Here is an 18,962-nt window from a genome sequence, read left to right as displayed (position 1 = left end):
GTGCAACTGTTCTCTCAAAATGCTAAGGAAGACAGTTCAGGAAATTTTTCTCAGAACACTGAAATAGACTGGCTTCAAAAAAGTGAGCTATCAAGGGTCAGTCATTCACTTCTTACATGTCAATTAAACAATTGACCTTTAAATTAGGAAATGCATATGACTTTATACACTGTTTTCATAAGAAGTATCCAAGGAAGACCTCAGGACTTCAAATAAATAAGAATCATTCAGATTTTGGAAGAGTTGTTCAAGAAAATTATTTATTTGGGGTAAATGAAACATGATTTCTCTTTTTTAAGTTGTTATCATTTGCACATTTTACTTTTTTCACAGAACTACAAGAGTTTTGTTGCAAAAGTAAACAAAATCACCCACCCCCCCACAAAGACAGAAACTTCAAGAAAAATGAAGTGAGAGAAAAAAAGACTTCAGTCTGCATTCATATATCATCAGCTCACTCTTCGGAATGGATTGAATTCTTTATCATAAGTCCATCAGAGAAGTTGCTTCAGTTTTTTTTTTTCTCACAGCTGCTATTGTTAGCTGTATGAATCATGGTTTGTATAAGGAGAAATAGTTACTGATGCCTAAGCTGATTTCAAATCTTACTTTAGACAGAGGCAATGATTGTGTGACTAGGGGGAAACATTTAGCACCCACTATAGACAACTCTCTTCAAATGACAGTGGAGGTATCAAAAGAAAAATCACTTACCTGGGAGTTTCCTTACAGTGAAATTATAGGTTTGGTACTTACACACCTGGATAGTTGGATAGATAAATATAGACAGACAGACAGATTGATAAGTGCATAAATAGACAGAGAGATAGGTAGATGGGTAGATAGATAGATAGATAGATAGATAGATAGATAGATAGATAGATGTAACATATAGGTAGCCAGAATAGTCTTTCAGCAGAGTTTTAACATCTTTTAGAAATATGATCATGTATAAACCTCATCCACCAAAGAAATAAATTAAAAATTGAGCCATTACCAGATTCTTTGCACAAGGAACTTTTTTTCAATTTGTATAGGCAAATTGCTACGATACAAAAATATAGGGTAAGGACAATTAAGTCTTTTTCTAGACAGGGAAGTATAAATAGTGGAATTTCCCAAGATTTGGTGCTAGTATAGGATATATTAGCATTTCTTTAAATACCTTAGAGGAGAAAATGCATAATAAATTCTCCAAGTCAATAGATGAAACTATGTTCTTCCAGATGGGGAAATTAAAAGTCAATGTTGTAAAACTCTGAAAGTAGAGATAAAAGGTGACCAATGAGTTTTATTTCAGACAAATGCAAAATAACATTTAAGGAAAAAATACTCCAAATTATGCTTCTGGAATGATCTACTTTGTTATGCTATCAGTCATGAAATGAACCTGGTTATTTTCAGACTCTTTTCAGAAGATAGCAAGGCCAATGTGCTGATGATCCAGGAAAATAAGTTAACAGTCTAGCAACATTAAGAATTACATTGGAATAAAATAAAAATATATTATTTTCCTTTTGTAATAAGTCATAGTATACCCATATCTTGTGTTAGGTAATCATTGCTGGTCAACCATAAATCAAGAAATATGGAGAGATAATATCTTGATTATAAGATTTAGAATTGGTAGACTCATATAATTATCATGTCATCTCACATTCAACATTCCTTTGTCTGATATTGTTCTAGACCAGTCACCCTAACTTGACTACTGTTATTGCTGCCACTAGTAGGCAAACAAAGACATTAAAACATCTTTCAGGTTGAAAAACTATCTCTACCATACTCCAGAATTCTCTTCATCATAGAAGTTAACCTACTTCTTCCTGGCATTCAGAAAATGGAAGTATCCTCCATCCCTGTGGCATCTTCTTCTGATTGGAGAGTGATCCACATTCAAGGAGGGTTCCCAGGTGAACCATGCCACATTCCTTTCCAGATGGCACTCTTTTACCATGCTTCTAAACTGAGTACCTTTCTCTTCTTTCTTCTACTCATCCCTTTTCAATTTCCTCTTCTCTCCTTAGAATGTAAACTCCTTGAGGGCAGGGTCTGTGTTTCTGTTGGTATTTGCATTTCTATATGCTTAACTCTATTCCAGTCAAATGAATTTTGTTGTTGTTCAGTACTATTTCTGTTATCCAGTTCTGTGATCCCATCTTGTTTCTTAAACAAAGATCTAGTTTGTCTAGTATTGGTCTTCCATTTCTTTCTCCAGTTCATTTTGAAGATGAGGAAACTGAGGTAAATAGGAATAAGGGACTTGCCCAGGGTCTCAAAGCTAGTAAGTGTCTGAGGCCAGATTTAAACTCAGGAAGATAAGTCTTCCTGACTCCAGGCCCATCACACTATACAGTATTCCACCTAACTGCCCCAAGTGATTGTGCCTGAAGCATGATAAGAAGTTGATAAATGTTTGTTGAATGACTTATTGATGTTAAAAAGATATTTATATTATCTCAAGAAGAAAGTACCTCACAGAGGTTTTCTCTCTGGTGAAGTAAGAAGTACTGAAAGAATGCCAAAAAAAAGCAAAACAAAAAGTACAGATTTTCTTTAGAAAATGTATAGACCAAAGTTTTGTGTCACAACCAAATTGCTTTCATCTGTCTATTTCCACAAAGCTCTAAGGACTATCTCCACAGCATGAAGGATATAAAGAATAGAAACACAGAATTTTCAACTTTGAAAAGACTTAGAATATCAACTAGTCTAGCTTCTTCATTTTACAGACTGAGAATTTAAGACTCAAGGAAAGTAAGTGACTTGGTGAAATTTGTTCAGCTGGCTGAATGCAAAATCAGGACTGGAAATGATGTTGTTTGTTTTGTTTTGTTTTGTTTTGTTTTTTTACTGTGAGTACAAAGTTCTTCATCCAGGTGCTCTAATAAAAGGAAAAGAAAAGCTGAAAAAAACAATTAGATAATGGGGGAGAGGAGGGAATTGACTGTGAAGACAGATTTCATGTTACTGCACTTAATCCCTGCCAAATCATAGTAATTTATGTTGTCTGTATGATGCAGGGGAAGATAAAGAGAATTGTGAATGTGGAAATTGGGTAGAGATGTACTTTGACTACCACTTACTCTTGAGATGCAAATTGACTATCATGGAAAAGCTATAGAAAATTATAATTGTAAAAGAAACAAAATTTATAATCTTAAAAGACTGTCAAATTGGGTGGAGATCACCACTGATGTAAATCAACTACCATTGTTTCATTGTTTAATGTGAAATTTGTATCCTGATCTCCTTAGGCTTTACCCTCTACCTAATTCCTGGTCCAGTAAGGGGAAGGAAATCTGAGAGGCAAGACATAAAAATGTGGGTTGGACTCTGCTCTTCTCTGACTTGTTGGACCAGCTTGAATGTTCTTTTGTTTCTGTCTTTACCTACTGTGTTGTAACTTCTTTTAATAAATCTTTAATTTTTTCCACCCTCTTTCCTGAGTCTGAATAATGATTCCTCATTGGCAGAACTAAACTCAACTAGCCAGCAATTACATAATGATGAGCCAGCCAGGATAAAAATTCTCTGCCCAGACTTGGGAAATTGGATTGAGCTACATAGGTGAGAAGCACACCCCCTTTTTTTTATTCTAGATTTTTAGAAAAGTAGGAAAATTATTAACCCTCCTTCTGTGTTTCCCTTCTTCCAGAAAAGGGGAAAAAGGTTCAATTTTGCCAGGAGTTAACTGAGCTGATCCCATACGGTGTTTCATAGTATCCCTGGTGTGGGCTTGCCCTATGTTTGTTCAGGCTGATTGGTGTTGGCAGTTCTGAGGTGTGTTTGGTTTATACCCCACTGTGGAGTGAGAGTTGTTAAGGAAGGACATTTGATGGATGTCCAATTGATGTGTTTGCCTACCTATAAATTGACAGAGAATTAAAACATGGAGACAATTCGGTATCAAGACTCCCACCCCCAGCTGTGTGCTTGCTCCCTGGAATGAATTAGATTTGACAAAAGCAAAACACCTGAGCTCCTAGAAATTATCTTTGGGTGAAACTCTCTCTTTCTCTTTGAAATACTCTCTCTCATTCTCTGTGGCCCCCACTCTCTGCAGATGGAGGGGGGAGGGAGGAGGAAAATCTTCCTTTTTAGAACTTCTAAACTCAAACATATGTCTCAGGTGGAATGCATGCTTCCCTGGAAGAAGGGTAAGACTGCCAAAAATCTTGTTTTAGAAAACAGGGGAACCCCATGACTTCTATTTCAAAATCTTAATGAAGATATGAGGTTCTTCAAGAAATTCTGATTAATTCTAAATTTTTTTGACTGGTCTTAATTGATACATTAAATATATATATATATATATATATATTATAAATATATGTATGTATATATGTGTATGTGTATATTTAAACTTCAATGGGACATTTTCACATCTCTCTACTGGCCTGTAGAGGTGGGAAAATGTTTCTATATTCTGGGCTGGCTAGGGTATCCAATCTCACCTTGGTAAATTTGAAATCTTTATACAAAAGAGTTGTTTCTGTGTGTTTGTGCCTCTGTCTGAGTGTGTGTGTGTAATTCAGATCTGAAATAGTTACAGTTACCTGAGTTAAATGTCACTCCTTTTAGTTTGAGTTTTGAATTTAATTGCCTAAAACGTCTAATTTTAAGTAATTAATGCAGTTGGGATCTGAGCCTTTCCCCTTATACCATTTGAAAGTTTTTAAATGGCAAAGTTTGTAAAATGATTTCAGCTGTGAGCTAAGTTTTTGTTAACCTAATACTGATTGAAGGCTGTATTCAATTTAGGTAATTGAGACTTTAAAGTTTAGTAATTGTAGACTTCCTGCCCTCAAGAGGCTTTGAAAAGAGTAAGGGAAGGCCTTTGATAGGAAAAGGTCACCACCTTGTGTTTAAAAAAGAAACTGAGAGCTAAATGAGAGTAATTTAGTCACCTTTGAAAGTTTTGTAACAAGTATTGAGAATCTATATCTGTTATTAAGAAAGAAAACATAATTAGGATAAATTGTATGTCAAGTAATTTGGGAATATTGAATCATATTTACTGATTTCCTTTGGGAAAGAGAAATATTGTACTAATTTTTGTAATCTGATTTGTTTTGATGTTAACTCTTGGTAAAGGAAGAAAGTTTGTAAAAATCTTTATCTATTATCAATCATCACATGTTTATGGAAGGGAAATATATATATAGATAGATAGATAGATATAGATATATCCATCTATCTATATGGCTGTATTTGAAAATAAGAAAATACATTAACATTGTCTAGTGCTTATGCCATTTTGCTTTTGTTCTAAGGGGAATGAGGTGCTCAAATAAAAATCTTATGTTCAATGTAAAATTAATAGTGTACACTTAATTTTAAAGAAGTCAAGAATATGGACTTTCTCATGGTAATTGTAGGCAGCTCTGACTGAACAAAGCAATTGTGTGATCCCTTTAAGATAAACTTATTGATGAATAAGATGTATTTATCAATTATGTGATGTTCAAATTATATTAACAATGTTTAGTTCTCCTGTGTATATGTAAGCTATTTAAATACTGTAATGTTAAAGCCTGGAATTAACATGTGATTGCTTTGAACAGGTGGTAAGGGAAATATCGCAAATTATGAGCCCCTTAGGTTCATGGCAAAAAGTTGATTTTATAAAAAATATGAATTAGGGTTATTGTGTTTCACATCTCAATTTGTTTATTGCATTTCATTTATAGCACTGTTCTTAGGAACATGAGCAACAATTGAATTATGATTTTTTTTTTGCTCTGGACCTCTTATACCAAATTACAGCCTGGCACACTCTTGGCTCTCCTTAGTGCTCAAGCCACCTGAAGTTCTGGTTATAGGTACTTGTTATTTTACAATATATTGGTAATTGATCTGCCTGACATCAGGGATATTAAAATAGAAAGAAAATATGCCAATGAAGCCATTTAGCCCTATGGGGTTTGATGTTAAATGGTGCAGATAGAGTAAGTGACCTTTGAAAGAATGATTTTAGTCTCAACTGGGGTAGGATTCTCTTAAAGGAATTCCTCACCTGGCTCATTAAAAAGAATTGTCTGCATGACTTCATAAGGGAAGTTGCCCTTGGGTCCCTCTCTGCTCTGTAATAGCAAATTGCCATGATCATTCCAGGTGCATCATAATTAAATATGAAAGTGAGCCATTGGAACTCTTATCTTCTAAATTTTAAGTAATTGGCAAGTATTTTCTGTTTTGGCCTTTTAATGTAGGATGTGATTTTTTATCACAAGTTCCCATAAGGAAAAGTAATATTAGTGTGGCTGTTTATATCAGGATAATGCTTTTTTTGGTATTTTTTTTAATTGCTTTAAAGGAGAGATTCATTCTTCAACTAGAATTTTTGTTCATTCTAAACATGGCCTAAACAAAATAGAAAAATTTTTTGCAAACTTTTTTTAGGTTTTTTGCAAGGCAAATGGGGTTAAGTGGCTTGCCCAAGGTCATACAGCTAGGTAATTATTAAGTGTCCCAGGCCTGATTTGAACTCAGGTATTCCAGATTCCAGGGCCAAGCTCTATCCACTGCACCACCTAGCCACCCTATGCAAATTACTTTTTTGGAAACTTGCAGTTTTAAAATGATTTTTCAATACATTTGTTTATACTATTTTTGAGCTTTTGTTTACAATTTATGTGACATCCATCAATGAATCTGTGTTATATTGGAACCCATGTGCTTATAAAATGTATTTTGATACTGGCTTAGGACCATAAAGTATAATTCTTGCCCATTAGACACCTTCTAGTTTTTTCCTAATTATTGGACATCTGTTAAATAGCCTTCTCTGTTACAAATATCTCTGGTTTTTGCTTGCTCAATTTTTTCCTTGAGTTTTGTTTCTCTAGCTGAGACCACCCTCTGCAGGATGCCAGCCAGTTTTGCCAGCTGATCACTCTCTGGACCCTGCCTCAAAGTCCTTGCTGTAATGAGTTCATCTCCAAATGGCTTCTGAAAGGCCCAGAAGAATCTGGGAACTGAATAATTTGGGGGAGGGGAGGGCGCAAATGATACAGGGGAGTGATGAAGAGAATTGTGAATGTAGAAAGGGTGGAGATGTAAATTGACTACCATGGAAAAGATAAAGAGAATTATGATTGTAACAGATACAAAATTTATAATCTTTAAGGCTGCTAATCTTGTCAAATTGGGTGGAGATCCCCATTTTTGATGTAAATTGACTACCATTGATTCATTGTTTAATGTAAAATATGCATCCTGATCTCCTTAGGCTTCACCTTCTATGTAATGCCAGGTCCAGTAAAGGGAAGGAAGTTCACTCTTTGCTGTCTGGATGAGAGGCAAGACAAAAAAACCTGAGTTGGATTCCACTCAGGGCCTGGCAGTCTTCACTGACTTGCTCATCCAGTCAAGCTCAGCTTGACTGTTCTTTCTTTACCTACCATTTCCTTATGTGTTGTAACTTCTTTTAATAATTTTTTATTTTCTTTCCACCCTTGCTTTCCTGAGTCTAAATAATGATTCCTCATAGGTAGATCCCAACTCAGATCTAAACTCAAGTAGCCAAAGGCTACATGTATATGGACATTGAATATACAGTTATCCTCTCCATGAAAAATTTCCCATAAAGTTTCAATAAATTGAAGTTTGACATAAAAAATTAAGTAGGAATATTTTGGGAGTTTTGCAGAAGTTGCCAACAAGAATGCAAAGGCCAGAAAATGATACAAAAAAGGTTTAGAAACTCAGAAATACATCTATAGATATTTAGATCTCTCTCTCTCTCTCTCTCTCTCTCTCTCTATATATATATATATATATATATATATATATATATATATATATAAATGAAGCATTTATATAGTATTGTATAACATCAACATATATTACCTTTTTGTAAAAATCATAATAATTCAGAAATATATTCTGGTACAAAAAAAGAGCAATAAATTATGTGCAGATTTTCCAGAATGGGGGTGCCATGATTTTATATATTCTCCCTGTGTTCCCACACCTTGCCACCACTATTCCCTCTAGGCAATGTGGAAGGGATAATTAGATTTAGAGCTAGAAATAATCTTTGAGGTAATCATTTTGCACATGTGAAAACAGATCTATACAATTTATGAGAGAATCATACACTTAGCCAGTGACTAAGAAGGAATTCATATCCAGGTATTTTTGACTCCAAGTCCATTGTTTGGTGTCCTACAATAATCTATCTATCTCACTTCTATGCCCTTGATTCCATCTATTGTAAATCATCATCATCATCATCATCATCATTATCATTTATATTAGGATATGTGCTCAAACAATGGGCTCAGCATTTTACAATTATTATCTCATTTGATGTTCACAGAAACCTGAAAAGGTAGGTTTCAGTATAATTCATTTTATAGATGAAGACTCTGAGACAAACAGAAGTCAAATGACTTGACCAGTCATACAGCTAGTAACTGTCTGAGGACAAATTTAAACTGAGGTATTTCTGATTCTAGGCCTTGTGCTCTATCTACTGTGTTACTTACCTTGATATATCCTTATGGTACAATCACTTTCTATATATTTTAATTGACTTATCTTTGCACATACCAGATTCTCCAAAGAAAATATATGTTCCCAAAAAGGCAAAGATGTTCTTTGTTTTTCTCTTTCTTGTCAAAACATTTGTTAGTATTCTTTACATATTAGATATTTAATAATTGATTTTGAATGAATGGAGCTTTTCAGTATGAATTTATAAAATCATAGGATAGTGGAATTCAACAGACAAGATATATCCCAGGTCACAGATGATACTAAGGACCAAGTTGTTCAAAAATTTTGCAACCAACTATACATTCCTAATTCAAATGTTCCTAATTCAAATGTTTCAAATCTAGTATTTCTATCACTGTGACATACATGCCACAAATGTGCAGTAATAGTATAAAGCAAATTAAATGTTCACTAATCCCTGCAGTACTAGAAATAGGAACATCCTTAATAACCTGAGAAAAATAAGTTTAGGATACATACATAAAAGGAAGTTGTACTTAACATACCAGATAATAAGCTTGTACAATTCATGTTTATAAACATAAGTGGAGGTATAGATTGAAAATGTAAATAGTATCAGCTGTGGTTTAGGTAAACTCATGAATGCCAAAACCAGTATGTATTATTGAGTGAAGTTAGGATATGTAGGGGGATATCCCATGATTCATGTGAAGAACAATAAAACTACTACTTAAATATCTATCTTCTGATGTCATTGCTAGAGAACAAAAGTTCAATTAGAATGGCATTATTTATCTGAATCAATCCTTTGATTCTACTATAAAGCTATTCCTGTAGCTGGTAAATTCATTTCAATTCAACAAGTTTTTATTATGTCTTTACTACATACAAGACACCAAGACAAACATGTCAAAATCAAAAACAACATCTTTACTCTGGGATGTTAGATTCTACTGCAGAAAATACAATATATATAGTTAGATAATTCAATATCTATACTATGTGTGTATATATATATATATATATATATATATATATTATGTATATTATTTTAATTTGCAAAAAGTACTAACAACTAGAAGAATCAAAAAAGACTGCACCTGAAATGAGACTTTAAAAATAATAGAAGAAAGAAGAAAAGAAATAAGGAGAAGGGGTTAGAGAAAGAGAAAATGAAAAGGAGGAAAGAAGAGGAGAAAAAAAGTAAAAAAAGAAGGAATGAAAGAAAGAAGACATTTATTCTTATACAACATCATTGATTTCATGTATCTATATTCTGATAATTTGTGTAACATTAAAAAAACATAGGCCAAGGACCTGAGCAAATTGGGTGGGCCCCCTTCTAATGAATTTGCCAGAAGTTAGAGAAAAGAACAACATAGCACAAAAAGATGAGAATTATAATCAATCCTTGAAAGAAGTACCAACATACATGAGGTCACAGATATATCCAAGGATCTATGTATTAAGCTATATACTCAAGCAATTCTGAATAGCAATGAAATATTTTTTTCACATCACATTCAAAAGCACAATAATAAAAGTTAAAGTCTAATTTCCACTGCTTCTAACAGAATTATTGTGTCATTAAGATTTCCTGCTAAAAATCCATTTGGTAGAATTTTAATCAACTGATTTTACTCTCTATGGAACACTTTATGAGATTTCACATTTATTATGCTACTAATTTATTTTTGGTATTTTTTTTGTTATTGACTGGTAAATAGAAAATACAATGGACTTCAAAAATGAGTTTCCATATATAAGAGAGATAAATAAAAATATTTAATAAATAGAATAATGAAAACTAGTTTACATTTATATAGTGCATTATTTATAGAATACTCTACCTGAATATAGCCTAAGGCATGACCAGCAGAGACCTCTAACACTGCAAATATTGTGCACCAGAATAAGACAGTTATGCAGCTGTGAAAGTGCAGTTTTCAAAGAAAAAGTAGAAATTTAACAGTAGTGTCTATTAACATAGTAAAGCAAATAGGGCTTTTCCCCAGGATACTGACATCCATAGAACAGACATTTATAGTTGAACCTTTAAAGTCCTCTACAGGTCTAAATGACTCCATTCCTTCACCAAGACTCACACCTAATGAAAGCCCTCTTCTGAAACCCAAAATCTCTCTGTCACACCTCAAATATATGCAAATTTGGGGCATGATTTAATGCCCTTTTCTGTTAAAAAAAAAATACCTATGATCCCCCTAATTCCCTTTCATTTGATTATGTTCCAGTTCTGTAAATGGTTGAACCTTGTGTTAAAACGGTGATGTCTTCTCTTCAATGGCAATATCTTTAATTACTTCATTTAAGTAATCTTCTGAGTTTTAGAAGCATTGGAGGCTCCAAGTTTCCAGACTGTGATCTAGAGGAAAATTTTGATGCCTAATTGAGAAAGAAAGACTTGGATCTCTTGATTGGTCCAGAATTTCTAGAAATAGGTCCAAACCATTGGATAGCTCTGAAATTCTGGAAAGGCTGGTGTAGGATCTTCTGAAAAAGAGAAATTTTAACAGAATACCAAGTTTTGTCCTATTAGCAGTACTAAATCCAATTCCTTTCTAAGTCAAGTTTATGGATTACTAATAATATTTTATACATTTTCTGTACCTATTTATGGGCTCCTGTGAATCTTTTGAACCTTCTGCATTTACTTTATGGTGTCATAAATTCTCTTCTCCACTCAATATGCATCCATTACCCTGAATTTCTTGAACCAAAGCTAGGATCCTTTTATTCACATTTGTGGAAAGCCAGAACTAACTGTACACAAACTATATTAATAGATTTCCCAAAGCAAGCTTTGAGTAGGAACAATTTAAAAACTAAGGAGAAAATTGTCTCTTTTGATAGACCACCAATTTGAACTGTCTGGGACGGAGAGAGTTCTAAATCATAGATAATTTACACATGGATTGGAATATATGTCAGATGCGTATGTGTGTGTGTGTGTGTGTGTGTGTGTGTGTGTGTGTGTGTGTGTGTGTATTATATAGCCACTGACATAATGCAGTATCATTTTAGAGTTGAAAGGAATAATGAATAATGTTTTATTTAATCCCCTTATTTTACAGTTTGGAAAATTCAGGACAAAATGCAAATTTGTGGGCATGATTTAATCCCCTTTTCTGTTAAAAAATGCCTATGATCCCCCTAATTCCCCTTCATATGATTATGTTCCAGTTCTGTAAATGGTTGAATCAAATAGATATTGGTTATTTTTTTGTTATTATTAGGGTTCAAAATAATTCATCTTAGCAAACATTTGTTGATCAATTTATTCTATTTCCTTCAGCCATTGGAAACTATAACATATTAGACTCAAAAAAGATCATGAAGTTTTAAAGTTTTTTTTTTTAAAAAAGAAGTCTCGGTGTTTACAGTTTATTATCCCCGTGTGAGATACAAAGAATTTCTTTAATCATAATTAATGGAAATAAAAGACAAACAGCAGGGGCGGCTAGGTGGCATTGTAGATAGAGCACTGGCCCTGGAGTCAGGAGTACCTGAGTTCAAATCCGCCCTCAGACACTTAATAATTACTTAGCTGTGTGGCCTTGGGCAAGCCACTTAACCCCATTTGCCTTGCAAAATTCTTAAAAAAAAAAAAAGACAAACAGCCAAATAACTGACCACCCTTGGTGGCTTTTGAAACAGAACAAAGAAAAAGCAACAGAAAACTCTGGTAAGTAAAGGTAAAAATGATTGATGGCCATTGGAATTAAGCTGTGGAGAGACCCAGGAAATCCAAATGAGCAACCTGCCTAACAGAAATATTTTACTGAGGAGGGGGCTAAGTGTGAGGCATGAAGACACCAATAAAAGAAAAAAAAACAAAAAAACATCAGGGCCTGAAATCTTCAAAATGGGTATTATCATAGTGTATTCCCTAAATATATATATATATATATATATATATATATATATATATATATATATATATATGCCTTTCTAGTAACAATCTATGTTTCTATGAAACCATTCCTCCCGTAGAGCCTATGTGTATTTGTAGAAAAGTGTGTCCCAGGCTTATGGGGGAAATATTTTATTGCTATTCCTTTTATGATACCATCTCAATAAATGCTTTTATCTATAACTAATTATATATATATATATATATACTGGTTGACTATTAAAGGTAAGGAAACCAATAGAGGTTCATGAACTATATAGTAATAAAGTTTTAAGAGGACAAATCATCCCAGAGGAACCAACCTTAAATAAAAGGATGCTATGAGGGGAAGGATCATAGCAAAGGAAAATACTTCACATTTATTTGATGACCTCAATTTTCTTGATACCACACTAAGCAATGAGATACAAAATCAAAATATTTTGTACTCAAGGAGATTTTGTTCCACTAGAAAACTCACAGTCAAAATTCTGATTTTATTCTTAAATGAAAGATAAATAAATTATAGTTTTGCATTCAAAGCCATTGTAACAATCTTCCATTCATCGAGAATAAACGTGGAACAATGTCTTCTGTATGGTTAATTCAATATTCAAACTATTGAGGTAGGCATGGCATGTACTACAAATGTTTTATAATTTTTTTAAAAGTTAAAATACAATTAATTGTGAATTAATTAATTTAAATAAACATTTCTTGAACAACATGTATGTGTGAGAAATTAAAACTATAAGGAATGAACAAATACTTGAAGATCTTGAAGTTTGTGTCCTTAAGAGATAAGATCAATATGTTAATTGTAAAATGATTACTTGATGAAATTTAAAAGACATTGACACCATTGACCTTGGAAGTTTATTTGAAAAATACAACTCCCTGAAATCATCTTCTTTACTGGATATTTGTCTTTTTCCTACAATAGCAAAGAATATATATGAGAGTGGGAGAAGGCCAGAAGTCATTTTATCATATTATCTTCATTCTAGATAAATAAGAAGATATCCCCTGGAATCTTCTTCATAGAGGGCATTGGAATTTTGAAACCAAAATTGTCACTGTAAGAGAGTTCAAGATCATTGAGAAGGAATGTTCTAACCTTGCTTTTAGAATTGCTAGTGCTCACTTTAATGTACCTCCAGGAAAAAAAAAAGAAAAAAAAAACTTGCTATAGACATTTTATAAGGTATTGAGTCTTTGTCTCTTCTTTAGAAACCAAAGAAGCCTCTAACATTCTGATAGGTTTTTTTCTTTTTAAAAATTTGATTACATGCTGGGGGTGGGGGGCCAAGATGGCGGCAAGAGAAGAGCCCCTCTTAGGTGCTCTTTCCAAAATATTTCAAACCTTAAAATTATGACTCTAACTAAATTTTTGAGAGACAGAACTCACAGAAAGATCCAGTGAGGCAATTACCTGGAAAATAGTGGGAAACTCTATTCCACTGGATTGGAGGAGCAGCACAGTGCTAGAAGGAACTTCAGCCTCCAGGGAACAGCCCAGGGCACCTAGGAGCTCTGGCTCCAGGCAGAAGAAGCAATTTCCTGGCCTGTACTCCAGGCAGCACCAAGTGCAACTTGGAAGATCAGCAGGGAGACCTCTGCCAGAGTGAAAATGAAGCCCAGGCCCCTCAGTGTGGCTGGCACTCAGATCCCAGGAAATGGAAGCTGGCCCTTGGAGCAGCCCAGCAGGAGCCTCCAGGCAACTGTGCCCTTTCTGCTCAGCCCAAGGAAGGTAAGAAAATGGAGGGAGACTGTCCAGGTCTGTCCTCTGTGCCTAGAAGAGGACTCTGGGGCTATGACCACATTCAGACCCTGGTCAAAGTCTAGGCCCACATAGAGCAGGGACCCTGCTCCCCACAGCCTCCAGGGGAGAGGGGTAAGCTTGTGGCCATTCAAAGACCAGGATAGCAGTTACAGCCTCACATGCTGAGTTCCTTGTGTGTGTGGGGGTGTGCCCCAATAAAACTCAAAAGCTCAGGAAGCACCCCAAACCAGGCACAGGCTTGGAAATGAGTAAACAGGAAAAAAAGGAACCTATCCATAGACAATGACTTTGGTTGCATGGAGGATCAAAATACTCAATCTGAAGATGAGAATGTCAAAGCTTCTGCCTCTAAAGACTCCATGAAATATAGAAGTTGGGCTCAGGCAATGACAGAGCTCAAAAAAAGATTTTGAAAATCAAGTAAGGGAGATAGAAGAAAAATTGGGAAAAGTAATAGATAGATGCAGGAAAAAACATGAAAATGAAGTCAACAGCTTAGTTAAGGAGATCCAAAAAAAATGCTGAAGAAAATAATGTTAAAAACCAGCTTGGGTTAAATGGATAAAACAGTTCAAAAAATTATTGAGAAGAATGCTTTAAAAAGCAGAATTGGCCAGATGGAAAAGGAGATAAGAAAGCTCTCTGAGGAAAACAAATTCTTCAGATATAGACTGGAGAAAAAGGGAACTGATGACTTTGCAAGAAATCAAGACATAATACTTCAACACCAAAAGAAGGAAAATTAGAAGAAAATGTGAACTATCTCATTGATAAAACATCTAGGAAAGATAATTTTAAAATTATTGGGATACCTGAAAATCATGATCAGGAAAAGAGCCTTGACTTCATTTTTAAAGAATTTCTGCAGGAAAATTGCCCTGATATCCTAGAAGCAGAGGGCAAAATAGAAATTGAAAGAATCCACTGATCTTCATTGGAAAGAGATCCAAAATAAACAATTCCCAGGAATATTATAGCCAAGTTCCAAAAATCCCAAGTCAAAGAGAAAATATTGCAAGCAGCCAGAAGAAAACAATTCAGATATCATGGAGCTACAGTGAGGATTACAAAGGACTTAGCAGCATCCACATTAAGGACACATAGAACTTGGAATATAATATTCCAGAAGGCAAAAGAGTTTGGAATGCAACCAAGAATCAACTATTCAGCAAAACTGAACATCCTCTTCCAAGGGAAAAGTTGGACTTTAAAGAAACGGGAATTTCAAATGTTCCTGTTGAAATGACCAGAGCTGAGCAGAAAGTTTGACCTTCAAGTACGGGACTCGGGTGAAGCATAGAGAGTAGAAGTGAAGGGTAAAATATAAGGGTTTAATGATGATGAACTGCATTTATTCCTGTATGGGAAGATGATACTGATAATATTCATGTAAACCTTCTCATTTAATAGAGTAGGTAGAATGAGCTTTTACAGATGAGGCACAGGAAAGAGTTGAATTTGAAGATATAGTCTATGGTAAAAATGGAGTCAATGGATGAAAGGGAAACGTATTGGGAGTAAGAGAAAGGAGGTAGAATGGGCTAAAATATTTTATATAAAAGTTATTTCAAGTAGCTTTTGCAATGGTATGGAAGGAAGGAAGTCAAGGGGGAGTGAGGGAGACTTCATTCTCATAGGAAATGACTCACAGAGGAAACAGCATAAACACTCAATAAGGTATAGACATCCAGAAGAAAAAGGATGGAAGAGGACAGGGGGAGGGATTGGGGGGATGTGGGTGAGAGAGGAGAGGGTAGATGATAGGAGAAGATAGTCAGATTTAACACATTTTCTTTTTTTTTTTACTTTTTGCAGGGTGCTGGAATTGGGTGGTCTGTCCGGGACCATGGGGCTAGATGGTTGCTGATTCTCTGGGGTGGCATGTGGGCTTGGGGCCTCTTGACCCCCCAGGGCCAATTCTCTGTCCCCTGTGCCACTTGGCTGCCCCACAGCACATTTTTGAAAAGGGACAGAGTGAAAGAAGAAAATGTAATAGAAGTTAGTGGGGAGGAATGGATGGAGGGGATCACAATCAGCAACAACTGTGGAAAAATATGGAAGTAACTTCTATGATGGACTTTAATAAAGAAAATGATCCGCCCGAGACAGAGGTGATAGTATCAGAACACACACTGAAACACATTTTTTCTCTTTCTTTTACTTTATTTCTCATGTGATTTTAAATTGTTGTGGGGGAAGGGTACTATGTTTATTCTTAAACAAGAATATTTTAGTAATGTGCAAATAAATTAAAGAAAAATAAAAAAATTGAGAAAAAATTTTTGCTACTAATTTATATTCACAATGGAAGAATATAAATGGTTAAGAAATAAACAGAAAGAAAACCTCCATTTCACTACTATGAACATGTTCAATATAGGAATTAATCAAAATATCAAATAGTTTCATGATTTCATTTTTTTGCTTGTTTCATAAAGTAAAATTAAGAAAAAGAAAAATAGAAGGGAGAATATGGTCTTCTGTTTCCTCTTTATTAACTATTTGCTAAGGAATTTTATGTTAATTCCTTCAACATGGTGGGGGGGATTTAAATGCAAATATAATCTCCTCCCATAAAAAGAAGATATATTAAAATGTAAAAACTTAGAAGAAACTAAAGATTTCCTCATTGAATTAATATATAATTAGAGCTGATGTGAAGAGTCTACAGAGAGAAGAGAATGTCAGTGAATGTTAATGATCCTCCAAAATATCATGACAATGGGAGAAAAGAAAAGGGAAAATGAACTCCCATGTATGCTGGCAGAAAAATTAAACCTAACTTACTCTGGAGCTGTCACAAGCTTGTTTCCCTGAGGTTAGAATGGTAGATGGAGAAAGGCAGACATGATGTTTTAATCATTTAAAGGCCACTACTCTTGCCATCATATCTCCACAAACAATCTCTCCACTGGTTATAATGTTCTGACCTAAATCACTGTGTGCCTGGTTACCAGTCTCATGTCTTTTGTTGTTCATTCATTTCAATCATATCTTACTCTTCATGACCTTATTTAGAACTTTCTTAGTAAAGATACTGGCCTAGTTGCCTTCTTCAGTTCTGTTTTAACACATGCGGAAAGTGAGGCAAACAGATTTAAGTGACTTGCCCAGGGTCACTCAAATAGTAAGAGTCTGACTTCACACCCAAATGCTCTATCCACTGAGTCATGTAGATGCTCCATTCTCTTCTTTTCCTCACCCATACACTTTCTAAAATCTCCTTTGTATGTGTTATCTTCCTTCATTAAAGTGCAATATAAGTTGGCTTATATTGGCCTGCTTTTGTTTTTGTTTTTTTCTTTTCCCTTGTATCTAGAGTACTTGGCATAGTGTATGATACTAACACTTGTTGACTTTACATTTAAGAGAAATAGACAATTAGGGTACAACAAGGGAATAAGTTCTGACTCCTGGGACCTGGGTTCAAATTCCTCCTCCAATGCTCAAAACTTGGGTGACCAGAGGTAAGTGTTTTCCTCCCAGACCCCAGTTCCATCATTCACAAAATGATAAGTGTGGATGAGGTAGTTCTAAGATTTCTTTCATCTCTATATCTGTGATCTTTGATAAAAAAAAAGAGCTTGCTATCTATGAAACAAAGGAATTGCAGTTTTATTCACATTATTGTAGTAGAAGTCAAAAAAAGAAAAAAAAATTCTTTATTATTTATTTAAAAGCAGAGAACAGTCAACACTTCAGGAGAAACAAAATCATTACTGTTAATAGTGCCTATCTATTATTTCCCATAATTTCATTTTGTTCCTACTGGCTAGATTCATTCTTGTGTCTCAAAATCATCACATTATAATGAGAGAGACATTTCTGGACAAACACATCCAAAATTCCAATTTTTTTTCACCTCACTGGCCTTTAAAAACTTTCTTTTTACTTAGAATATTAGCATTAGAGCTATTAATTGCTCTTTATTATAATAGATTCAGCAATATTGATTCTTTCCCAGTAAGAAAGAGACAGACTTCACCAATTTATATTTTAAAAGCCACTAAGTGGATGAATTGTTACTAGGCCAGTTTGGATACCAACCATGATTCTGTTGTTTTACCTCCTTTTAATTTGATCAAGTCAGTCACTGGTAGTCTTTAGAGGACTGACAACAAAGAATGCCTTCATCCAGAAGAAGAAAAATGATTCCTATAGTTATGAACTAAGACATTGTCAGAAATGAATAATGTTTTGATTTATTATATTTAGCTATACTTGTTTGTGACAAAGGTGGGAAGATTTAAAAGGGGGAAATCTCAGAGATGTAAATAAATTCATTAACACTTTCTGGTGTGACATTAGGAAAGTCACTTAACCTTTACAAATCTCCATTTATTCAGTGTATCCTCAGTAAAATGAGGTTTGACCAGATTGGAAGGTTATTTTCAGCTCTAAATCTTTAATACTAGTATCCTGTGACCCCACAGTTCATCAGATCAGGCCTGAACAAAACTCCACTCAATAGGAAAGATGTATTAGTCATCCTTTTCTGAAGAAAAAAAAACCTTCTTTTCAGAAGAAATTCAGCACATTCCAAGGAAAAATACACTGCATTTTTCAGAGTTCTAATGGCTAGGACATGTGTCTGTTTTATCTACTAGACTCAAGGTTATTCCCACTTTTATCAAGGATTTTTGCATTTGACTCACAATCTTTCTTTCCAACTTTCACAAAACCTTGATTCTATTCATATCCATACATATCTCTGCCCATGTACTTTTGCATAACCTGTCTCCTTATTCATCACTTCATTTTGCTACTCCTATTTTCACTAGCTCTTCATACTGTTGCAGGTTG

Source organism: Macrotis lagotis, chromosome 3, assembly GCF_037893015.1.
Source record: "Macrotis lagotis isolate mMagLag1 chromosome 3, bilby.v1.9.chrom.fasta, whole genome shotgun sequence".
NCBI classification, from domain to species: domain Eukaryota; kingdom Metazoa; phylum Chordata; class Mammalia; order Peramelemorphia; family Peramelidae; genus Macrotis; species Macrotis lagotis.
This window is presented reverse-complemented; position numbering follows the sequence as displayed.